At 40.3% G+C, this 24,717-nt stretch overlaps 1 pseudogene across 1 annotated transcript; it reads right to left on the bottom strand.

Moving 5' to 3' along the window:
* Window positions 1-3,121: 3,121 nt before the first annotated feature.
* LOC143875949 (alpha-terpineol synthase, chloroplastic-like) lies at window positions 3,122-8,006 on the bottom strand (annotated as a pseudogene). The gene is made up of 7 exons (XR_013250242.1): window positions 7,813-8,006; window positions 7,194-7,463; window positions 5,218-5,599; window positions 4,208-4,426; window positions 3,892-4,030; window positions 3,524-3,772; window positions 3,122-3,418 (listed from the first exon to the last, which is right to left on the bottom strand). The product of XR_013250242.1 is annotated as an alpha-terpineol synthase, chloroplastic-like (transcript).
* Window positions 8,007-24,717: the final 16,711 nt, after the last annotated feature.

The following is a 24,717-nucleotide window of genomic DNA, read 5'->3' as shown; positions in this document are numbered from 1 at the left end:
TCCCTTAAAATTGGCCGAGGGTACTGGAGTTTTGGAAGGGGGTTTTGAACTCTCTCGGGTTGGGGTTATCCAGTATCAAAATGGGGTTACCAAATTCCGAATGAGCTTATCGAGTCCCTTATGAACACGTTTTTACTTCCTTTTTTCATTCTTTCATTTTCACTGTTTTTTTCTTTCTACCCTGCGATTCATCTTCCTCATCCTCCATTGAAAGGGAGAAGTAGAAATGCAAAACCCTAAAACAAATGAAAAATAAAACCTAGATATAGAGAGATAGATGAGAATGAACTCACGTTTCAAGTTTTCGAGCTTTCCCGCCTCTAATGGTGGCTAAATGATGAAGACCTTTCCCGCCTCATATTTATAAGCACTTCACTCATGTAACACATGGTTTTTCTTTTCAGTAATGATGTTGATTGACACGAATTGAAGTTTAAGTGCTGCCAGTACTTACTACTATCAAAATAAATATGAAATGACGGGTTGCCGGTACTTACTACTATCAAAATAAATATGAAATGATGGAAAGAGCAAAGTCCCTCCTCTCTTTCAAAACAATAAATAGTTTGTAAAAAGTTTGTAAAACTCAACTTCGCTACGTAATGTAATCTTATTGGACTCTTGTCTTTTTATTGGCCTTTTAATTGAAAACATGTCGGATCAAATAACATGGTGGTGCACCCATACGGTACTTGACGGTCGGCCACTCGTTCGTTTGTTTGTTAGATTTTTTAGATATTTTGTTGTATCACTTAGTATTGAAAGTTTGAAGGTCTCTGGGGTAGTCTTATCTTCTACAAGGCTTTGTTCTTCTTATCTAGTAGTTTTTTAGCAGGTTGATTTTCTATTTAGTTAGTGAGGAATGCCCTTTTCTTTACCAAGAACGGAATCCCGTTTTCCTAGTAGTGCTATTTTTAATATATTGACATATTTGCTTTCATTAAGGTGGCGGTCACGTTTATAAGGCGAAAAACTATCTCCAATAAAATCAGATTTATCAATCTTGGGTTTTCTCATAAAAAAAAAAACTCTACCCGACCCAGTATAATTTCCTAAGTTGGGTGGGTTCCGGCAAACCCGACCCGCACCCGACTCAAGTTGCAACCCTAGTGTCATGGGGAAATAGTTGAGGGCAACCCAATCTTCGAAGAGCACTCCATGTCACGGGGACGCAATTTGCATTTTGGGCCATCAATGTCTAGTGAATTCTTCAGGGGTAGTCTATAATAGAACTTTTGGTGGGCACTCCTGGTTGAGAGGGTTGGTTGGCCAAACTTCTTAGGAGGAGTTTGCCCCGTCACATGCTGACTCCTCCCTGGATACGCCTAGCATGTGTGGGCCGGAACCTTAGTGGTTTGCTTGTGGGTTGTGATGGCAAAATTTGGAATGAAGAAACAGATTTGGAAGAATCAAATAATAAGTAATAAAAAGAAAGAAGATAAAGTAGGCAAGGCATGCAAAAGGCTTTCTCTTAAAGACTTTAATTTCCCCACTTATGCAGGTGGCTACCATGAAATAAGTCCCGAGGATACAATGTCTACACTAAAAATAAGGGCTGCACCCTAAATTCAAAGCAACCAGTATGCCGTTTAGAAAAAAACAGAAATTGTAGAAAACATAATAGAGGGGACTGTTATTGCAGGGAAGAACAGAAGTTATTTTTCCCCACTGGTCTTTGTCGTCTTTTATAATATTATAAAAGACATGAGACACCCCAAGAGTTTCTTAAGGTAAGGCACGCCTTCCCAATAGTAGAAGTGACCGTTGGACCAAAAGTTTAAACTTGTTGGTTCTTATCTTATCTTATATATATATATATATATATTACCCTAGGCTAGTCTTGTAGGCCATGCCTTGAGGGCCTCACTCACATGAGGTATTGTGTAGAAAGCAAGAGGAGGGGAGACTTTTTTATAGCCTCTTCAATCACCTCCAACTTTTCTCCCAACCGATGTGGGACTAAAGAAATAGAGCTTTGCTTTGTTACTTTTACTCTTTCTATAGTTTTGTTTGACCTAGCTTGCACATGAGTCACATATGTTTGCTCCATCTTTTCTTAAAACCTCCCACTTGCCTTCTATTTCAAATTCAAACTCTATTTAGAAACTCTAATTCCACCACCACTTTCCTAAGCAATTATGTCTCCACTTTTCCATACCCATTGCCACTTTCCAAAGCCATTAACTCTCTATTTTCTATTGACAAAGCCAACCTTCATTTACTTCTTTTTGCTAGAATTGTTTGTAGAGATTCTCAACTAGAGAGACCTCCATTGAAGCTCTATTGTGTGCAAGCTTGAAGCAAAGTTCCAACTTGCCCCATTTTCTCCATGTTTTGAAGGCTTCTTTTTATTATTCTTATTTTGTATTCTAGTTCTTCTAGCATACGCATTGAAGTACATCTTGTTGGTGATTGTTCTTTTTCTATTTCAGTTGTGGATCTGGGGCTAATGTAAAATTTGATTTCACTGCTTTAGAAGTGGATATTCCGGTGTTTCGAAATCGTAAATCGTCATTAAAAAGGGCTTAAGATAATTAGCAGCTATTAGCTAGTTGACAAAAGCTGAACTTTCTATTGAATTGGCCACCTCTTCTTCTGCGGCCCTACAAGAGTTGAAGGATTGAAAGGTCTCTTTGGGGGGCAATTGTGTCAATTTTGACCGTATAGGTTGGAAAAGAATTCCTTACTGGCATTTAGTATGAAAGTAAATTGTATTGTGTCATTAACAATGTATTTCGGCAATATTTGGAGAGAAATTATAATATCAAATAACAGAAAAGCACCCCTTTTTTTTTTGAAGAAAGTAACAGAATTTATTCCAGAAGAAAAGAGATTACAACAGGGATGAGAAGTTCCCGCAAAAAGGCGACATCAGCCCACAATACAAAAAAACACCGCAAAAAGGCAATATTTGGAGAGAAATTATAATACCAAAATAACATAAAAGTACCCCTTTTGTGTTAACTTTATTTGCAGTAAGTCCCATAAGATTACATACAAATCTTATGTCCACACACTCTTTAACAGATAACAATACATTTGGGCATATATTGATAACCCCTAGTGTCAAACTAATACCAATCCCCATCAACTACCAAAACCAAATTGGGCATATTATTCCTTAACCGAAATTGATGGGGTCAACCAACAATAACATGATTTGCTCCTTGGTTTGGTTTTTTGGATCACCAAATCCATCGCCCTCTTGGTAACAGTGATGGGAAATCCGTGCCCCGCCCAATACGGCACTGATAAAAGGTTCAGGAAACAGAGAACAAGAGATTGAATCTTTATTCATCTTCTTCCATGTATCACTAATCAAGCCTCTGATATGTTCGCGAGCAACTGCCTCTGAAGCACCAGTTTCATACATGTAACACTGAATAGATTTGGGAACATCACCTCTCTCCAGCTCCGCCTGAAAAAATACATACATATGTATACACAATGAAGCCAATGAGTTTAGAAAAGTAGTGTAACATCCAGTATGGTTGAGGAAACAAGATTGCTAAGTAAAATGTACCGTAGAAGTCGCCAAATCGTCCCAAAGTCGAACAATCATCGATGCCCAATGAACGACATTTGGATTGTTTTCTATGCAATCTAGTGCTTCCTTAGTTATCTTTGGTTTCAGTGAAAAATAAGCATGTCCTAGTATGACGGATCCGGCTATCGAAATCACCCCATTGTTAAGATACTCGTCAAGGGTTGGTGTGTACTTATTGTTGTACCATTTTGCCTCCACGAGGTATGCTTTACATAAATCTGCCCACTAAATTACACAATAACACTTACTAGATAAGTTGAACATATGAAAATTTCTGTAACACCTCCAAGAATGAGAATGAAATTAGTTTTTACATCACTAAATGAAGAAAATTAATGCAATACCATTTTTTTTAGATACTGGGTGATTTCCCATCCCTGCTCTTTTAGGGTGTCATATGCCATTTCATTGACAGTGTTGAAGAGAGCCAGAAAACATATCTTCATGTAATTTGGAAGCTGTTCCATCGCGTTAACATCCCATCTAAAAAAAATCATCACCATAAAAGGATAATCTTGCATGAGGAAATCTCTTGGACTCAAAAGTCCAAAGTGAAATGGCTAAGGGAAGGACACAAAAATACGACATATTTTCATAAGAACTAAGACAAGTATTGAAAAACTTTCTACTAGAAAAAAGGCAAAATATTGAAATAAAAACCTATCTACAACATCAGTAAAAAGCTCTAATTCTCCCAAGGTTCCATATAGATCGTAGATATCATCAATGGATGTTACTAGTTGAATCACTTTTGTATTCACTTCTCTGGAGTACCCAGACTCAGGTTCGGAGAAAATTCCAATAGACCATAAAAAACTCTCCGTCAAACGGTCTCTAGCAAAGCTCAGGTTGTTACCAAGACCCAATTTCCTCCACCACCTAAGCCAAGATAAGTACATCAGATAAGAGCAATGTAATTCCATTGGGACGTACCTAGGGGTGGCAATGGTTCGGTTTCGGTTCGGCTCCGCCAATTTTGCCACCCCTTACTCATACTCATTGGAAATATTCGGTTTCGGTTCGGTTTGATCCCCAAACCGAACCAAACCAAAATTTGAATAAGTTGGTTTAACCAAACCGAAACCGAATTTTTGGTTCGGTTTCGGCTCGGTTCCAGTTCGTTTCGGCCAATTTTGCCACCCCTAGACGTACCTTACACACCCACACAAATTCCTATTCAACCCCCATCCCATGCTTTGATAGTGACACCCCTCTATAAAAAGTGGACGAAGAAAGTTGTGCCACTATTTAAACAAGGGAGTGGAGATATTATTTCCCTCTATAAATTCTCTCTCTCACTATTTAAACAAGGGATTCTCTCTCTCACTATTTAAACAAGGGAGTGGAGATGTATTTTGCGGACCGGGTGTTGCATGAGCGACCAGCCACATAGGCTCACTTTTTGTCTTCTTCATTTAATTCAACCTATGTGGTTGTTCTCTCATGCAACAGCCGGTCCGTGAAATGCCTTATGCGATGGTTCCTAGCAAATATCTTATATATATAGGGAAAAATGTTTCCACTCGGCCAAAAATACAGTGAGGGCCCACATTGTTTGGATGATGCAAACCATTCATCTGATGGGCCCTGACAAGGATTGGGCGTGCCCAAAAAATCAGCTAATAGATAGACAAATAGAGATGTATCAGTTGAAACTATTATTCTCTTACTTGGACATTGCTTTAACGTTTCTCTGGTATATGGCTTGCACCATGTTGTAATCAAGCTTAGCCATCTCAAATAACAAAGGACTCATGTCCTCTTTTCTAAGGTATATTTCTTCTATGTACCACCTAGCCTCTAACTTTGGCACCCTCCAATGCAATGGAAGCTTCAAGGCATGCTCTACTTGTCTTGCCAGCTTTTGCTCTATGCTCTTCCCTTTGAGAGCATCCGTGAGATGCATGGTCGTGAAAGTTCTGGCCTCATCCATCACAATTTCTCCTTCAAAAGCAAGGTGTGATGCTTCATACAAGCTCAACATACCTTTCGTATCCTCACAAAGTGATGCCATGAAATCACCCTAATCATCCTTGAAGCCATTGAAAACATCTGTCTTTCACAAATTAGCACTGCAAAGGTTAGAGATCCATAACAAGTTTACAGGCAACATTGTGTGGATAAGTCATTGGGTGTAACTTGGGTCAATTTTTTGGGAATTCGGGTTGAGCTTGTACCATAAAACCGTGTCGGGTTCGGGTTGATTCCAATTCATTTTTTAGCAAAAGCCCAACCCTACCCGACCCAAGTTGCAACTAGGGCTGGCAATTTCACCCGGAAAAGCGGGGATCCGCCCCGCCCCGCCCAGCTTGGGGAGGGGATTCCCCGATTTGAGTGGGGAAGGGGAAGGGGAAGGGGAAGGAGATTTAAAAAATTCCCCGGTGCGGGGAAGGGGATGGAGTTCGCCCCGCCCCGCATTAATGCCATTTTTTTCTTGTTTTTTTTTAAGTGTTTTTTTTCTTTTGGGAAAACTACTAGAAACCCCTTGGATCAAAACATATCTACAAGATTCCCCCAAAATTTTCATAATTTCCATTAGTACAGTTTTGTCCCTGAAATAGCTTTTTATTTTTTCTTTTACCCATAATCCATTGGGCATTGTCCCTCATTATATTAGTATATTACCCTTAGAAATCCCTAAAATCTCTCCATCGAACCATCACTGTAAGGCAACATTAAATTCTTTGAAAATCTCCCTCTCCCAAATAAAGGCAACATCTCTCAGATGAGTAATGAGATTTTATTTGGTGTGCGCTTGTATAGTCCATTATTTTTCAAAAAGTAATGTATGGGCCACACCATAGGATGATCCAAACCGTCCATTTGATAGGCTACAATTTAAAAGTACTTTACAGGCCACACCATAGATCATCCAAACCGTCCATTTGATGGGCCACAACGTAAATAGATTGCGGCCCAAAAATCATTTCCATAGGATGATTGCAACCCTCCGATCTATAGAAGGTACCATAATATGCAATTCCTCTATAGATCAGAGGGTTGGGATTATCCTATGGAAATGATTTTTGGGCCACAACCCATTTACGTTGTGGCCCATCAAATGGACAGTTTGGATTATCCTACAATGTGCCCATCAAGTGGAAGGTTTGGATCATCCTATGCCTATGGTAGTATGGTATGCCCATCAAATGGACGGTTTGGATCTTCCTATGGTGTGGCACGTACAGTACTTTTTGGCAAGTGGGATTGGGAATTAGGGATCTGCTAGGGACTATTAATCAATTAAATGAATTTGAGAGCAACCACCTTTGTCCCCATGTTAATAAAATTAATAAGACAAAATCTTAGCCTATGTGGGTTGTGTGGCTACTCTCACATGCAACATCCAAGCCGCAACATGCCTAAAGTGATTGTCCCTAGCAAATCATCAGTTTTAAACCTAACATTTAACAAAGTAAAGTGAGAAAGTAAAGTGATTGTCCCCGAAGGATGCGGGGCGGGGAAGGGGATGGGAATTAGATATTCCCCGTGGGGAGGGGAGGGGGATTCCCCACCATCCCCGCAGTGGGGAGGGCAAGGGGAGGGGGGGAAATCCCCGCAGAGGGGAAGGAGTGGGGGACCCCAACATCCGGCCCCGACCCGCCCCGTTGCCAGCCCTAGTTGCAACCATGGAGAGCATATTCACCTTGTGAGACCTCAAACCCATGTTGTCTAAGTAGCCTAAACCGAAGAGCCGTAGCATAGAGATCATCTCCCATGCTGTAGTCATTTATGGATATTATCCTCAGTGCTTCCTGGATCTCCTTTTTGTAGTGATACCCAACCCCTAAGCATTGGAGAGTATCGATCAGGTTCAGTCGATCAGGTTCAGTCGATCTACACTTTGGTCTACTTTTACGAGCAAACACCTCACATCTTCCTTGAGCTTTTTGAAGTGCCTCTCGTACATCTCACCCTACAAACACCCAACAAGTTAGTACAATCTACATTGCTAAAGATGGGAAAATCAATGTTTCAAAACACAGATACAACTCAAAACGCAGCCAAAGCAAAGTTTAGTTGACTTGGAGTGATGCGGTTGAGTAACCAATTAATGTGGCCTGAGTACTTGGTTGATACAGTCGAGTACTCGAGAGAGTCAAAAGCAGTTTAATTTGATTGAATTTATAGAACAAATTGAGGAGTAGAACAAGAACACAGCCAAGGCAAAAAGGAGCCAACTTGGACGAGTTAATAATTAATTAATGATTATGGGGCCGGGATTTTGAAACTATGGGTAAAACATTACGAATTCCATTGATCACCTTATAGTCACTCTTTAGTGATTGGATGAAATCATAATCTGCAAAGCTTTGTTGGTAATTTGCTGATCGCCGGGTGATAGTCAGCTTCAATGTTTGACTGCTTGAAACGGTTGTAAGGTGATTGGCCATGTTGAAATTTTTCTAAGATGCTGCGAAGAGGAACAAGAAGATGGGGCGGACAGGGAAGAGGAGATGAGGAGCTTATCTTAACTAAGGTGTGATTATGAGACAAGCAGTGACGAGATGGAATTTTTAAGCGCTTCACTCATGTAACACATGGTTTTTGTTTTCAGTAATGATAGTTGATTGACACGAATTGAAGTTTAAGTGCTGCCGGTACTTACTACTATCAAAATGAATATGAAATGACGGGGTGCCGGTACTTACTACTATAAAAATAAATATGAAATGACGGAAAGAGGAAAGTCCCTTCTCTCTTTCAAAAAAAGTAAATAGTTTGTAAAAAGTTTGTAAAACTCCAGTTGGCTACATAATGTAATCTTCTTGATTGGACTCTTATTTTAGGAGTCTTTTTATTGGCCTTTTAATTGAAAACATGTGAGATCAAATAACATGGTGGTGCGCCCATATGGTACTTGACAGTAGGGCACTGTATGAAAACTCGTTTGTTTGTTTGTTAGATTTTTTAGATATTTACCCATAAAAAAAAAGATTTTTTAGATATTTTGTTGTATCACTTAGTATTGAAAGTTTGAAGGTCTCATGGAGTCATGGGTAGTCTTATCTTCTACAAGACTTTGTTCTTCTTATCTAGTAGTTTTTTAGCAAGTTGATTTCCTATTTAGTTAGTGAGGAATGCTAAACTCACAGGAGTTTATCTTTAGTTATCTGTGCCATTATCAATGCGCTAAGATTGATGGAAGATGTATTCTCATGTGGATTTTAAACAATTAAAAGTAGACTGATTTGTGAACAAGATCCGGGACAGGGCTGATAGAAATGTTATTCCCACACCCATGGTTTAAAACTTATCACTGACTGTCATAGGAAAACACTTTGAAAACGGGATTCTGTTTAGAGAATAAAAGCTGGAGTGAAATGACCGTTGATTTGATCCTTTTTTATGTGTATTTATTGCTTTTATGGGGATTTGAGCACCCTCCATTTGTATTTTAATGGACATGGCCCAATAATTGATGCCCTTTTTTTTTCCAAGAACGGAATCCCGTTTTCCTAGTAGTGCTCTTTTTATTGTCTATCTATCTATCTATACTAAGCAATACTAAGCAGCTAACTTTCCACTGTCATTCGCCTTTTTTCCGGGAAAAGGTTTTCTCCTAGAAAGTCGGTTCTCAACCACTAACTTTTAATCTCCCGCCTATTTATCATCGTGGGCTAATATTTATCCCTTACCAATTCAATTTTGATTTGAGCAAATTTTGCCGCTGATATGCTCCCTATTAGTTCAGCTTTTCCAACTACCTAATGTGAGAGGGAAGAAATCTTCCCACTAACAGTCACCCCCTACTATATCAGGGCTAAAAAATTTCCCATACTAATTCAATTTTGATTTTCAATTTCCTAAAGATTTTGCCGCCAACATGTCATTATCCCCTATTAATTTGGCTTTTCCAATAACATTCAACCATTTCAATAGCGCCTCCTCCGTTGGATGTTCTTAAGAAAAAAAAAAGGAGGCAAACGAATTTCCTTGAAGCAACAGGACAATGGTCCATGGGCCTGAGCTTGACTTGAAAAAGGTGTTCTGTATTTTCTTTTGACTTTGCCAATCACCTTTTTTTTTTTTTTCATGTATTATTGTTCTGTATTTTCTTTTGAGTTTGCCATTCACCTTTTTTTTCTTTCATGTATTATTTCTTCCTTTTGGATTTTCATTTCTTCATAGCTTTTATGGGTTTGCATTTTTTTAATAAGAATCCAATGATGGAAGATGTCACGCCCTCGAACCGAAGGCACGACAATCGCCGCATACCTGCAAAATAAAACCTCACAGGCACTGTGGACCCGGATCCGAGGACGGCGGCGAGATCGGTTTGGGATTTGGAGAAGACGATGGTGGTGGGGGTGGAAATTGGGGTTGGAACCGATTGGAGGTGGAGGAGATGAAGGTTAGGGGCGGTGATTGGTGGAAATGGAGTCGGTGGTGAAGAGAAAGATGAAAATGGGTTTTGAAGAAGATGGGGTTTGTGAAAAGGGGAAAACAGAAATGGGTTTGGGTTTGTGAAAGAGATGAAAATAGAGGTGTTGGTGGTGGAGGTGGTGGCAATCGGAGAGGGGTTGAGATGGAACCGGAGGTGACAGAGGTGGCCGGCCGGAGTGGGATGGAGGTGGCGGATTTGCAGAGGTGGTTGGAGTTGGTCGGTGGATGGAGGTGGCATGACCGGAGAAGATGGGTGGGGATGGAGCCGGATTCCGGTGACGAATCCACCGGAGAAGATGCGTAGATGGAAATGGGTTTGCAGAGGGGGAGGAGGATGGTGAGAGTGGTGGTGGCTGCGAGGATGATGAGGGTGGAGATGGTGGTCGGAGGGTGGTGGTCGGATCGGTGGAGGTAGAGATGAAGATGGGGTACCGATTCCTCCTCTACCTCTCTCTCTTTTTCTCAATCCCTCTTTCATTTTTTCTCTCCTCTCTGCCCCATCTCTTGCGGCTGCACAAAAATGAGAAAATCCAGCGGCTCCCCTCTTGCAACCCTAATTCGATAGGCTATGTAAGGAAAATGATAAATTTGACCCCCCTACTTCTCCCCTGGACAGCCCCTTCTAGTGTAACTTCTGGCAACTTTTTGCACAATAGGAGGGGGGGGGGCAAGTAGAAAATAGGGGCAAAGATTCCCCCTTCTCTAGATGATCCTAACCCTCTAATTTGATCTAATGGCCCTCACTCATTGCTTGTAGAGGAAGCAATAGGAATTTCCAAGAATGCCCTCTTGTATACGGAAAATGACATATTTCACCTCCGCCCCTCTGAACTTGCACCGCGACACTATCGAGGCTTGCTCACTAGGCGAATCAGCTCAGATCTTGACGAAATTTCACAGGGCCCCCGATGGGACCCTAAGCTAGCTCGGGAGCAAATTTGGGATATTAAGACCCTAGTTTGACAGGATTTCTATCCTAACGACTCTATTAGGGTTCGGTCAAAATGGGGTGTCTACAGATGCCCCTCTTTGGCAGAGCGTGTACAACACGCGAATGGCAAAGCTGAACAGACAACACATTTTGATCGACCCGAAAACAAAGCAAAACAAGTTTTTGGGTTTTGACTCTAAAATGATATTCACAAAGGTAAAACAACATAATAACACTACGAGACTCAAAGATTGAAAACAAAAGGGAGATAACCTCTCACCGACTCTTAACTCAAGAAAACATATCATTACATATCAATGGGATGGCTTCTCTTTAAACTCTAAACTTGGCAAAACAAACCATATTGGTGAAACTACTTTTCACCTCAAGCATATTCCAAACAATGGGGAAACTGCTTTCAAACAAGCATTCTAAATCAAAAGAAACTACTTTTCTCTCAAACAATCAAAACCAAAAGGAAACTACTTTTCCAATAAACAACATAAACACGAGAAAATACTTTTCTCCAAAAACTCTATCTCTGAGAAACTACTTTTTTCTCTAAAATCTCTATCTCTTCCAAAAACTTCAAATAATTGAGAAACTACTTTTCTCTTCCAAAAACTTCAAATAATCGAGAAACTACTTTTCTCTTCAAAACTCTATCTCTGAGAAACTACTTTTCTCTTCAAAATCTTCCAATCATTGAGAAACTACTTTTCTCTTCAAAACTTCTTCAAATCCAAGGGGAAACTTCTTTTCGCCCAATCTTCAAAATCACGGGGAAACTACTTTTCACCCAATCTTTTTAAATCCAAGGGGAAACTACTTTTCACCCAACTTCCAATCAAAGGAGAAACTACTTCTCGCCCTATCTTTCAATCATCGGGGAAACTACTTCTCGCCCTATCTTCCAATCAACGAGGAAACTACTTTTCGTCCAATCTTCCAATCAAAGGGGAAACTACTTTTCGCCCAATCTCCCAAATCATGGGGAAACTACTTTTCGCCCAATCTTCCAATAAACGGGGAAACTACTTTTCGCCCAAATCTTTCAATCAACGGGGAAACTACTTTTCGCCCAAACTTTCAAATCATGGGGAAACTACTTCTTGCCCAATCTTTCACATCATGGGGAAACTACTTTTCGCCCAATCTGCCAATCCACGGGGAAACTACTTCTCGCCCGATCTTCCAAACAACGGGGAAACTACTTCTCGCCCGATCTTTCAAACAACGGGAAAACTACTTCTCGCCGATCTTCCAAACAACGGGGAAACTACTTCTCGCCCGATCTTCCAAACAACGGGGAAACTACTTCTCGCCCGAACTTCCAAATCATAGGGAAACTACTTCTCGCCCAAACTTCCAAATCATGGGGAAACTACTTCTCGCCCAATCTTCCAATCAAAGGGAAAACTACTTTTCGCCCAATCTTTAAATCACGGGAAAACTACTTTTCGCCCAAACTTTCAAATCACGGGGAAACTACTTTTCGCCCAGTCTTCCAAATCAAAGGGGAAACTACTTCTCGCCCAATCTTAAAATCAACGGGGAAACTACTTTTCGCCCAATCTTTCAAACAATGGAGGAAACTACTTTTCGCCCAAACATTCAATACCAAGGCGAAACTACTTTTCACCAAACAAAAAATAAATAGGCCACTACTTGGCACCTCACCAAACAAAAAATAAACAGGCCACTACTTGGCACCTCACCAAACATGAAAAGATTTCATTTTTTTTCTGAAAAAAATGCCCCTTGTTTGGGTTTAACAAAGAAAAGATTTTTTGAGGCCCAAAGGGCTTGCAAACATGATTGATGGGTTTATCGATATTATATCGACTTCATTGATAGCATAGCTATCTCCTGCCGAGAATAAATGGGAGTGCATGATCATTGCTGAAGACCAGACTCGAAAAACTTGATGGAATTTTCAGGTATTGACTCTTTTAAAGAGAAGAAAAAGCATTCTGCTAAGATTTTGAAGATTGCAAAGGTGAATTCTAGACTCCGTTGGGTACTAGATTTTTTGAAACATTGACTCTTTCAAAGAATGAGTTCAATTTAGAAATTTGGAAGTTTAGCTCATGAGATGTGCTCAAGCTTCTCTTGTCTCTATCTGCTGAGAATATTTATCTCAAATATCTTGTTTGTTTGATATCTTTTATGACGCAAGTCATAAAAGATGCTCCTAGTATGATTACTTCCATGACAGGATTCATAAGAGAGCAAGACCAGGATAGGCAAGAAAGTTTAAGCTTGTATGGGTACTTTCTCTGTTATATGGGTAAAAGGATATCCACAATGGATGAGTCTGAGAATTTTTTCTTTCATTGCTCACTACTTGAGGCTTTGATGTCTCTGGCAAGTTTGAACAAAATGTCTCTTGCCCTTTCCTTGATTTCTAAACCAGGATTTACTCTGAATTTTCTTCATATTTCAAAAGGTATACTCTCGCTCTTCCAGTGCCAAACACTTCGGACATTGAGAGAAAAAAGGATAAAAATAAGAAAAAGACTTCCAATGACTCAATCAAAGAAGATTCAAATTACTCAAGGGACTTGACTCACTTTTGATTCACCCTTAGATAAAATGTGCTATTTTATTATGGTAAGGCTAGCCACTCTTAGAGTACTCTCAAAAACCATGTCAAGAGGCTCTAGTTTCCCCAATCGGGACATCCGTCATGGTTATTACCCCCTTTGGGTTGCTCGGTTTTAATGCCCCTAGTTTAAAAGGATATCAAAGTAAGTCTGGTCGACACTACTCGGATTCCAGAATCTTGCCCTATGTAGAGGTTGCTTCTCTGTCTCCTTAATTTCTCTCTTCACAGGAAGTCACAACTATTGCCTTCTAATATTCGGTCTAAAAGACCACTTGTCTCAACTTTCGCTTGCACTAGAAGGACTTTCTAGGTGAGCTTGGGTTCAAAAGGGCAGGATGTTCTGGTTCAAACGATTTGGACCGAATCTGGTCTAGCCAGACTACCTACGTACCCCAAAAATGGAGGATCAGATCCGCGTAGTTCGCTTTGGGGTTTTTCAAAGAATGGTTTAGCATTTAGCTTCAAAATTTTGAAAGGATTTATCCCAAGGTTTGACCAAACTTGAATTAATCAAGTTGCCTACGTACTCCTGAAGAAATGGGGATCAGGTCCAACGTAGTTCGGGTGCATAAATGCCCCGGGTTTATAATGTGTTTGAAAAGAAATTGTTTAATTTTGCTGTTGGCCCAAAGGGTTTATAGAAGGATTTTTAAACGTTGGGATTTTGGCCATAAAAGTTCAGACGTCCAAGGATGGCCTCCTGATGTATTTGATGTACAAGCTCTTTTGCTTAAGGTTCAAAGACTTAAAAAAATTTCTAGGAGTCTGACGGCATGTCAAGCAAAACTTCAACCACTGTGCTCCACTCCCATCTTGAAGATCTTGAATTTATGCTTAAGGTTCCACAACTCCTTGTCCCTTTCTTCTTCTTTTTTTTTTCTTTCTTAGGGCTCAAATTTATCATACAACTTCCTTGCTAGAAAGTCTTCTCTCAATATTTCATCAGCTCCACAGGATGTCTGATGTTTCACTCTTTAAAATTTTACTCTTTAACTGGATGTCTAAAGCCGATGAAGTCTTGCTTTGCTCAACGACAGGGCATTCCCCTGGTTTATCCTTATAGGATCAAGCAAGACTACCTCAAACCCCTCTAAACAGGTTTATCAATTCTTTGCGCTCCTGGGGAGATAAAGTTTTGCCACTTCATCTTTCTCGAGTTTCGAATTTCGATACCATTATCAATGGCTTCGATTTCTTCTTCAAGTGGCTATGCTCGACGCTCTTCCTCTCGTTTGACCATCTTTCAGATCTCGAGGTGAATTTCGTCTGCATTCTCATCCGAGAAGGGGGTCTTTAGTTGTTTTAAACATTAAATCCAAGAGTGAATCATAAACATTGAAGATACAGAACCAAATGCTATATTGAATTGAAAACTTTGAAGTACATAGATGACTCACAGACATGCCTCTATGGGCTCTTCATCGGTTCTGATAAAAAACAAAACACCGACTCTATATTTTTTTTGGTGTCATTGACACTACCAGACTCACCAACTTTCAACCTAGGAGTTGGTATAAACTTCACAAAAAACAAATCTAGAAACAAGATACTTGACATATGACTCTTGAAACATAACAGTTGAACAGAGGCGAGGACTTGGCACTGAAGTTCACAAGTAGCACGCCTTCCTCCATGTTAATGCTGGCTAAGGAGTTCGACCCTAGTTCAGAAACCTTGGAAATGGTGGTCCTCTGAAGTCCTGTTAACAGCCATTGGATGAACCTCTGGTAATTCAGACAAAGAGAGTCAAGGTATTCTCGATGTAATGGGATGATCAACTGAGTTTAGATACCGAAGATGGTCTAGACCAAGCAGGTTTCAATTGGTTATCTCTTTTGAGGGTGATAATGATAGTTGCTCACCTTAAGAATCACTGAAGTGGAAGTTAAAACACTAGGTTAAATGAATGATCATGGGGATAAAATATCCTTTGCAAATAGAGACAAGAATAATCCTGAACATGTTTGAATTACAAAACAGGTAAGTCAATCTATGAAGGTCAAAGAAAGGTAGGCACTGATAACATGACCTACACCAACGGGATCTCAAGAAATCTTCAATTTATCCCTTTAACTCTTTAAGTCTTTCTGGAATATGACTGCTCTCTTTTGGGGTATGAAAAAGTTAAGAATGATAAACACCCCTAATCTAAATGAGTTTGGACCTCAACAACAATTATGCACTCGTGACAGATAGGCAAGATTTAGTTAATCTATCAATGATCATGATATAAGAAAGGTAAATCCATGATGAAAAATATGAATTAATTATATGTACAAAAGATTAAAAAAAAAACAGATTATGACTAAAGTCAAGAATCTGATGATAATCCATAAATGGATAAATAGGAATAAACAAAAGGATCACGATACAACAAACTCATGGTTTATCCCCGACTTTGAATAATAGCAGTCATGCTCAAAATATTTCAGGTAAAATCCGGCAGCATAACAGCTATACGAGAAGATCGAAGTAAGGTAAAGTCATGGTTTAACTAACTCTAAAGGATAGCAGTCATGCTCAAAATATTCTGCAAAATATTCGGCAGCATAACGACTAGACAAGAAAGTTAAGTTAAGGTAAACTCATGGTTTAACTAACTCTAAAGGATAGCGGTCATGCTCAAAATATTCTGGACAAAATCCGGCAGCATGACGACGCTAGAAATGATTCCCACAACTCAACCAAAGGTATATGAATAACGGTTGTAAGATAAGCTCGGAATATGGTTACCAGAAAAAGGTGACCAAATGAAGGACCAACCAAAGGTGAGAACATATATGACAACGGGTCAAATCCTATAATCAACAGATCAAAGGACAAAACTCGGCCAAGAAAAATGGCAAGCAAAAGCCACTGACTAGATCTAGATCTGAACTGAGAATGGATATAACCAACTGAAATGAATAAGGAACTCCAACTAAGAGGAGAATCCTAATATACATAATCAGTATATATAAGTATATATACATACACATATATCCTAACCAGGGCCACCAGCCCTAATCTATCTAACGGAGTCGAGAAAGTCTCGACTCGCGACAGACCAGTGAGTGTACTAGGACCGTGTTGTAGCCACGCAAGGTGAGCTACCCTAGTCTACAAATGGGACAAGGCTCCTAACTCTAGGCTCCACATGTGTGAACAACACATGTTCGACCCTATGTGAATGCAAAATATACATATGTAAACACGGGTACTTCCTAGTTGGATTTCACTAAGTCAGTAAGTATATACATAATATATAAAACAAAGTAGGGCTCCGGACTCAATCTATCTGGTACTATGCGTATGAAACATACCTAATATGTATAACACAAGTACACCTAGTGTTATACATAGTATGCTTCATTGCTCATCGGCTGCTGTAAACACAAGTACACCTAGTGTTTACGGCTGCAGCACCGGCGCATAGCTTGGAAATAGATTCAACAGTACCATTAGGATGTAATAACATCCCAGTCAGGCACGCATTAAATCTATCCCGTGGAGCCAATAATGAAAAACAATGAAAGAAATAAAAATATGACAATGCATGATGTGCAGTGTGTGAATCCCTTGTTTTAATTACGCACCTATCTGGTGCCCCTGGATTCTAACGATAGAATTCCCATTTAAAATGATTTTAGCTCAAATTTCTCCAAAGTTAGTAAAAATTGCATTTTTATAGAGTTAGGCAATGTTTCAAGAACTCCCCAGCAGAGTCGCCAGCCTGTGGACCCCGATCCGAGGACGGCGACGAGATGGGTTTGGAATTTGGAGAAGACGATGGTGGTGGGGGTGGAAATCGGGGTTGGAACCGATTGGAGGTGGAGGAGATGAAGGTTAGGGGCGGTGATTGGTGGAAATGGAGTCGGTGGTGAAGAGAAAGATGAAAATGGGTTTTGAAGAAGATGGGGTTTGTGAAAAGGGGAAAACAGAAATGGGTTTGGGTTTGTGAAAGAGATGAAAATAGAGGTGTTGGTGGTGGAGGTGGTGGCAATCGGAGAGGGGTTGAGATGGAACCGGAGGTGACAGAGGTGGCCGGCCGGAGTGGGATGGAGGTGGGGGATTTGCAGAGGTGGTTGGAGTTGGTCGGTGGATGGAGGTGGCACGACCGGAGAAGATGGGTGGGGATGGAGCCGGATTCCGGTGACGAATCCACCGGAGAAGATGCGTAGATGGAAATGGGTTTGCAGAGGGGGAGGAGGATGGTGAGAGTGGTGGTGGCTGCGAGGATGATGAGGGTGGAGATGGTGGTCGGAGGGTGGTGGTCGGATCGGTGGAGGTAGAGATGAAGATGGGGTACCGATTCCTCCTCTACCTCTCTCTCTTTTTCTCAATCCCTCTTTCATTTTTTCTCTCCTCTCTGCCCCATCTCTTGTGGCTGCACAAAAATGAGAAAATCCAGCGGCTCCCCTCTTGCAACCCTAATTCGATGGGCTATGTAAGGAAAATGATAAATTTGACCCCCCTACTTCTCCCCTGGACAGCCCCTTCTAGTGTAACTTCTGGCAACTTTTTGCACAATAAGGGGGGGGGGGCAAGTAGAAAATAGGGGCAAAGATTCCCCCTTCTCTAGATGATCCTAACCCTCTAATTTGATCTAATGGCCCTCACTCATTGCTTGTAGAGGAAGCAATAGGAATTTCCAAGAATGCCCTCTTGTATACGGAAAATGACATTTCACCTCCGCCCCTCTGAACTTGCACCGCGACACTATCGAGGCTTGCTCACTAGGCGAATCAGCTCAGATCTTGACGAAATTTCACAGGGGCCCCGGTGGGACCCTAAGCTAGCTCGGGAGCAAATTTGGGATATTAAGACCCTAGTTTGACCGGATTTCTATCCTAACGACTCTATTAGGGTTCGGTCAAAATGGGGTGTCTACAGGCACGCAAGACTTTCTTACAAAACATCAATATAACACCAAAGATACATTCACAATTTATTTAGGTAGTATTCAGAGCAACTAAAAGTTCTAAAACCTTATATACAAACAACTACCAAAATTCTTATTTACAAACTTTAAAACCCCTTATATTACATTAGTTTATCTATAACAATATACTCACATCCCCAAAATGTCAAAAAGATCACATATAACCTAGTCCAGAAAATCCCGCAAGTACTGGGTGGATCCCTCACCACGATCAGTCTCAGTGTCTGAAAAAAAAATTATTTATCACATATCAGCTTGAAAGCCGGTAAGTAACATAACACAACAAAACCATGGTCTATACTCTATACGGTTTTGTAAACTAAGAACAAATACAATTATCAAATCATAAACTACAATTTACTGGGTATATATCACAGGATGCAAACTTAATTACTTTGCTATCACAATATCAAAATATTGATCATGCTATCGGAATAGGCAAAAGATGAACATATGCTCATATAATAGGCATGGTCGTCAACAAACACTACATTCTCGTAGTCTGATATCTAATACAAGTCGACATGGTCAATTATTTTACCTCCATTGACATAAGAGGGCCAACGAATTTTTATCCCATTGGTGGGCCTACAAACACGTACCATCCATCATGAGCCAAACCACGAGTGGTATACACAAATACCGACATCGTGCAATTACAGATATACCCAGCAATGGATAGAAAACAATTTACTATTACTGATAGAAACAGTTTTATCACATCATGCTAAAACAATGCAAATTTTTATAGTCTTAATATGAAATGCACACACAGAACACGCTAAAGGTGCATCACATCACTTGCCACGGCCTTTACCTTCTCTTTCTGTGACCCGTCACACTCAACTACGCCCCACACAAAACAAAAACATAAAATTTACAATCTCAGGTTTCACTTAAGTTATCTAAATACACAAATGAATCCCCCTTAATATCCCATCTTAGAAATTCATCCATTGATCATCAATATGCCCAAAGACCATTAACTTTTAGGTATTTGAGTGAAGAAAATAAATAAATCAAAAAAATATATCAAATAATGCTTACCCGAGGAAAATAGCGGTTTTCCGGTGCAGTGACGTGTGGAGGAAATATGCAGCTAGATTATAGCTAAGAAAACAATTTACTATTACTGATAGAAACAATTTATCACGTCATGCTAAAACAATGCAAATTTTTATAGTCTTAATATGAAATGCACATACAGAACACGCCAAAGGTGCATCACATCACTTAATTGCCACGGCCTTTCCCTTCTCTTTCTGTGACCCGTCACGCTCAACTACACCCCACACAAAACAAAAACATAAAATTTACAATCTCAAGTTTCATTTAAGTTATCTAAATACACAAATGAATCCCCTTAATATCCCATCTTTGAAATTCATCCATTGATCATCAATATGCCCAAAGACCATTAACTTTTAGGTATTTGAGTGAAGAAAATAAACAAATCAAAAAAATATATCAAATAATGCTAACTCGAGGAAAATAGCAGTTTTCCGGTGAAGTGATGTGTGGAGGAAATATGCAGCTAGATCATAGCTAAGGAAGGGGTTTTGAAAATATTCGATGCTCAAATCAGGGAGAAAAAGGGATGCAGACATGTTTCTCATAACCCACATAAGAGCAAAACAAACATAACTCATTGTCTGCTGCTTATCTCTATCGGATGGCAACTTTGTAATGTTGACCAACTTTATGACCTTTTTACTAACATCAGGAATAAAAAATAAAAACAACTCAAGACTTATCTTTAACTTTCTACAGCCTTCTCTCGCATGTGTTGGTGCATGCGAGAGACAGGTGTAGGGCTGGGTATTACAAAGAGCTTGGAGGAAGAGGGTGGACAAAAGCAAAGGATGATTTGCAAGAGATTGAGAAAAAAAGGGGCAGATATGGAGCTGCTTGTCCAGTGAGTTTGTTTGCAGTTTTACAAGATAAAAAAAGGACGAAAATCCTCATAACCTTTCCTAAAGAAAAGGTTGGAGAATGCATAAACTCATGGGGCGATTCAAGTGCACGTGTGAGGAGACCGATGGATTAAGGGGAGAGAGTGTTTTGCACTTGAAGTGAGACCCAAAGCCTATTTACAGAGGAGAACACAACCATCTAGGAGATTCCTAAGTTGCCCATGTCCTGCCATCCAAGTTCCTATATGGTGCACACATTAAACAGTTCCCATATGGTGCACAAATTAAACATTTATTTTGGGTGGTTTAGATGGGATTTGCTAGAACCAGGAGACCTTTACAGAAGGCATTCCGTGGGGTGGCTGTTGCATGAGAGAGCAGCCACCTCAGATGAGTAAATGAATATGACAAAATCTGTTCCCATGTTGTGGGCCTCATTGTTTTGATGCGGTGACCAACATTTAACAACTTTTTTTATGGGTTAGGCCTCATTGTTTTACACCCATGCTATTCATGGGTGTAAAATGGTGGGACCCACCCCATCCAGAAATGTGATGCAAATTAGTGGGTCCTAACTAAGAATAATTTTAATTTTTTTTTTAAATCTATAAACTAAGTTTGTTGGGGTGGTTCCTGTAGCCTGGGCTCATAAACTAAGTTTATTTTCCTGCAACATTTTTGACACATTTGTAATGAATCATTTACTTTTTGGTCGCCCCATGAATCGCACGGGTTGTCCCACTAGAATCGATATATTTGCTTTCATTAAGGCGGCGGTCACGTTTGTAATGTGAACACTATCTTGAATAAAATCAGATTTATCAATCTTGGGTTTTCTCATAAAAAAAAACTCTACCCGACCAGTATAATTTCCTAAGTAGGGTGGGTTCCGGCAAACCCGACCCGCGCCCGACTCAAGTTGCAACCCTAGTGTCATGGGGAAACAGTTGAGGGCAACCCAGTCTTCGAAGAGCACTCCGTGTCACGGGGACGCGGTTAGTATTTTGGGCCATCAATGTCTAGTGAATTCTTCAGGGGTTGTCTCTAATAGAACTTTTGGTGGGCACTCCTGGTTAGAGGGTTGGTTGGCCAAACTTCTTAGGAGGAGTTGGCCCCGTGACATGCTGACTCCTCCACCGATAGGCCTAGCATGTGTGGGCCGGAACCTTAGTGGTTTGCTTGTGGATTGTACGTGGACTTGCATGTGCATGCGAGGCACACAATACGAAATCGTATTACAGCTCATGTACGTGCCCTAAGGGAGCTTTGGGTGCGGACTGCGAGTTTTCCAAAGGGATGTACTAGTTTCTTTAGTCGAGGTCGGGGGCCAAAGACAATGCATGCATTGCGCATACGGACTGGTGTAGGGGGCTCTATCTATATAGCTTGCCTTCTGCCGCGGTATGTATTGTGATTAGACCAATCTCTAGGTCTTCCACGAGTTCATGCCGAAGCGACCTCGGTTGCCCTTGCGAGATGCACACCTTGCAGATCAGTCCATGGGGCATCTTACTTCTTGGATGACCAAGCCTTTGTGCTTGGAGGATTTGTAAATGGCATCTTAATGCCTTGTACTGAATGGACTTTGCATTGTGCTTCAAGGCCTGATGTTCGATGAACTTGTGATGCTAGCTGATCACGAGAGTGGGTTCAGAGTTGGTCTCGGCAAGTCCAAGCTCAGTAGCTTGGTGGCCGTGAGCAAAGCATCTAGAAGGGCATGTCATGATCTTAGCCAAGTAGCCTATTGAACAGCTTAGAAATTGTGTGCACATATGAATCATCAAGAGGTGTTGGGCGTGTATGGCCTTCAGAGCCTTTCACGATTGAAGGCTCGCCTTAACATACGCATATGTTGAGGTGCCGCACAGATTATTCCGCTGCTAAAACAAGAGGCCAGTGGCTGTTGGTATCAGAGCCGAAGTTCATGTGTGCTTAGAAGAATGCTTTGATAGTTGGTAAGTTGGATAACAAGTGACAGAATCAAAGCAAGTTGTGAATACAAGAGCTTGTTAAGGAGCTGTGATACAGTTGGTGTTTGTGCTTGGCATAGTTGCAGGAAGTAACATTGTTTGTGGCTATGGTTAGTGCATCTCAAATGCAAGTGGCAGTGCAAAAAAGAAAGGGAAACTCATCAAGTTGTGGCAAAGTCGGAAAGATCTTGAATGCTCTCCAAGTGGTGGCAGCTTGGTTTGTTATAGTCTTTGAAACTGATGCCTTGAAAGTCCATTAGTCAGCCCATCATAGAGCAGAAATTGTGTGAGGATGTTTTTTCTAAAGAGCGGATGCAAAGATTTCTCAGTGTTGTGTGTGAGACATCATTGAGCTGTGTTGGCGGCACATGTTGTTTTGTAAGCTCGGCTAACAAAGAGGCAAAGTATGGCAGCTTGGAAGTTTGAACTCTCCCTTATCATATCAGAGTCGCGCAATAGAGGTCCGTGGCACTAGTCCCTATGGATGTGTTTGTTTTGTTAGAACTTAAAATTAGGAATCAAACCCACATCCTATTTGGATTCCTATTCACATTCCATTGAAAATGGAATGAAAAAAAAAACAATTAAATAAAATTCCAATAAAAATTTCATTCTAACCATGGTGGTATTAGAATACCGCCTCTTGGGCCGAGAAACAAATTTCCACAGCTTTTCCTCTTCACTTCCACCCATTTTAAATAAAAATCCAATAAAAATTTCATTCTAACCAGGTGGTATTAGAATACCACCTCTTGGGACGAGAAACAAATTTCCACAGATTTTCCTCTTCAATTCCACCCATTTCACTTTCGGCCCTACTTATTTTTGTGCTGGGATCGGGCAGAATTAGAATAGGAGAATAATGATTCAAAAGCTTGATTTTACAATCCAAACGCATCCTAAAACTTATACTAGATACCAGCCATAGCCAGAATCCACAATAGCAATGACTGGATAAATGGAAATAACATATTCTCTCCCCTGTCTTTCCAGGGTCATCCCTTGTTATGTAAGAACTAAGGTTGCAACTTGGAAAGGGTTTTACCCGACCCACATTGACCCGACCCGGAAATAACATGGGTCGGATTTAGAAATCATGGGTCTTGGGTTGGGTCAGGTTTGATGACCTTATCTCGGGCCGGGTCTGGTTTAAAGAATTCTAACCTGAAACCCAACTAAAAAATAACATGGGTCGGGTTTAGAAATCATGGGTCTTGGGTTGGGTCGGGTTTGAGGTTGAATAAACCGACCCATAGGTTGGGTTTAAGGAAAGAAAACTCTTGTACGTTTGAGATGATCTTCTTTGATACCTCATAAATAACATGCCGAATTATATTCAACTATATTTGATATAATTGTTTTCAATAAGGTGATCAGGTTTGTCATGTGAAAAAGTAGTTTTATTCTTAAATTTATGCATTTGACAACTTAAATTTAGAAATTTTTGGTCTGAAGGTTTGTTGTTTTCTACCATCATTGGAATTAATCACTGTCTTAATCTAAACATTAAAAACTCAGCCTACAATCTTTGAAATTAATCACTATCATAATCTAATCGTTTAAAACCCGACCCGAGAAACTATCTTGGGTAGGGCCGGGTTTATGAATCTCGGGGTTTCCCATAGAGACTCAACCCGACCCGAGATAATTTCTCGGGAAGGGTAGGGTTGGGTTATGGAAAACCTGACTTGAGTTGCAACCCTATTAAAAACTAAAAAATATAGTCATAAATACCCTAGAGATGATGGCCAAGGAAGAATAGGGGGGGATATATCACTCACCTGAATAAAATATGAACCCACACCTTGGGGTGCAACTTGGCTCGGGAAGGTCGGGTTTTCAAAAACCCTACCCTACCCCAGAATTATCTTGCGTCGGGTCGGGTCTAATTTTTTACAGGAAAACCTGAGACTTTTAAACCCGACCCTACCCAAGATAGTTTCTCGGGTTGGGTCGGATCGGGTCAGGTTTTCATTTTTTTAACGTAGGATAGTGACTAAGTTCAAAGATTTTGGAAAAAACAAAAACAAATTATCACACCAAAAATCTCTAAATTTATGTCATCAAGTGTATAAATTTAAGGACACTATATTTTCACATAACAGACATGATCACCTCAATGGAAACAATTGTATCAAAATATAATAGAAAATAATTTGCTATGTTATTCAAGAGATATCTAAGAAAGTCACAGTACACCCATATGAGTCGGATCGGATTTTGGGGTTCGGGTTTTTTTTTCGTTAAACCCAGCCCTACCCAAGATTGAGTCGGGTTTTCCAATTTTACCACTACAACAAACGTGAGATTTAGGAGCGGACATTTAGCAGCGGTCATAAAAGCCGCCACCAAATGGGTATTTGCCAGCGGTCTAAACCACTGTTGAATGTCCCTCGAAGGACTAAATTCTGCAGCGGTCATGACCGCTACTAAATATAGA

Source organism: Tasmannia lanceolata, unplaced genomic scaffold, assembly GCF_043159265.1.
Source record: "Tasmannia lanceolata isolate RefF3 unplaced genomic scaffold, GAP_Taslan_0.1 ptg000004l, whole genome shotgun sequence".
In the NCBI taxonomy this organism is placed as follows: domain Eukaryota; kingdom Viridiplantae; phylum Streptophyta; class Magnoliopsida; order Canellales; family Winteraceae; genus Tasmannia; species Tasmannia lanceolata.
The sequence above is the reverse complement of the archived record's forward strand: the minus strand, read 5'-3'. Positions and strand labels throughout refer to the sequence as shown.